Source organism: Gracilinanus agilis, chromosome 2 (genome assembly GCF_016433145.1).
Source record: "Gracilinanus agilis isolate LMUSP501 chromosome 2, AgileGrace, whole genome shotgun sequence".
NCBI lineage: Eukaryota > Metazoa > Chordata > Mammalia > Didelphimorphia > Didelphidae > Gracilinanus > Gracilinanus agilis.
Genome location: NC_058131.1, coordinates 380,424,663 through 380,425,944, shown reverse-complemented (window position 1 = coordinate 380,425,944; position 1,282 = coordinate 380,424,663). Strand labels below are relative to the sequence as shown.

Sequence of the window (1,282 nt, the reverse complement as noted above, 5' to 3'; positions counted from 1 at the left end):
GTAGTCCAGTTTCAATACAGGAAGAAAATGAGACACCTGGAGCTTATTCAATAGTTTAACAAAAGGAGATTTATTCAGTGATAGCAGGAAAAGGTGAGGATATTATTCAGCAAGGATAGGTGTCGAGAGTACCAGAGTTGTAAGCTGAATGAAGCTTCCTTGCTTCTACCAATCAAGCATCAGAAAACATCTGGAGCTCCTCATGGATATTTTGTATTTAGGTAACCAGGAATTGTGGTCAACTGCCTGAGCCCTTAGTCCTCTTAGCCAACCAGGTCTCAAGGATGGGGGTTCAATATCTTTTTTTTTAAATCCTTACATTCTGTCAGAATCAATACTGTATTGGTTCCAAGGCAGAAGAGTGATAAGGACTAGGCAGTGGGGGTTAAGTAACTTGCCCAGTTTCACACAGCTAGGAAGTATCAGATTTTAACTCAGAACCTCCCTTCAGTAGGTCTGGCTCTTAATCCACTAAGCTACCTAGCTGCCCTGGTTTGATATGTTTTAAGAAAAGACTAGCCTAACTTGCATGAATTATTAGAATAGTGTTCCTTCCACAGAGATAATGGTTCAGAAGGCAGAATAAGACATATTTTGGACATGACCAGTGCAAGAATTTATTGGTTTGACTATGTATATTTGTTACAAGGGCAGGATTTTGGTTAAGTTAAAAAAAAAAAAAAAAAGAAAAACCCCAATGTTTGCTTGGTAAAAATGTAAGTAGTTTTTAAATTTGGAGAAAATAGGTTATTTCCTCCCTTCTTTTACCCCAAGATCAAGCCTTAAGGAATGGTTTCTATTGACTTCTCTTCCAAATGAAATATTGTTAAACAACTAACCAATCAAACAACAATAAAAAAAAAATGAACAAAACCCAAGAGTTTGAAAATGAAGTACATTATGTCAAGAGTACTTTCCTTGTGCTTGCTTTGGCAGCACATGTACTAAACTTGGAATGATACAGAGAAGATTAGCATGGCCCATGTTCAAGGATGACATGCAAATTCGTGAAGCATTTCATTTTTTTAAAGTGTTTTTCTTTGGGGAGATCCTAGACATGAGCCATATTTAAACTTTATTTTAGAAATTTCCATGGAGAGTTACTCTGAGGTGGGAGTAGAACCAGGGAGAGAATCTGTTTCTCTCTGGGGTCAGGCTTCCCTAGGTCTCACCAGCACCTGGCACATAGTAGGGAGTTCATAAATGTTTGTGGATTGATTTGTCCATATTCACAAAACTAGTTAACTTAAGAGGTATGTCTCAAAACCAAATTCTTCCTAAA

General features: G+C 37.4%; 1 non-coding gene across 1 annotated transcript; it reads left to right on the top strand.

Annotated features, from left to right (window-relative positions):
• The first annotated feature begins 920 nt into the window (after positions 1 to 920).
• On the top strand, positions 921 to 1,027 carry LOC123238315. Its single transcript, XR_006505517.1, has one exon. It is a non-coding gene; the product is annotated as a U6 spliceosomal RNA (small nuclear RNA).
• Positions 1,028 to 1,282: the final 255 nt, after the last annotated feature.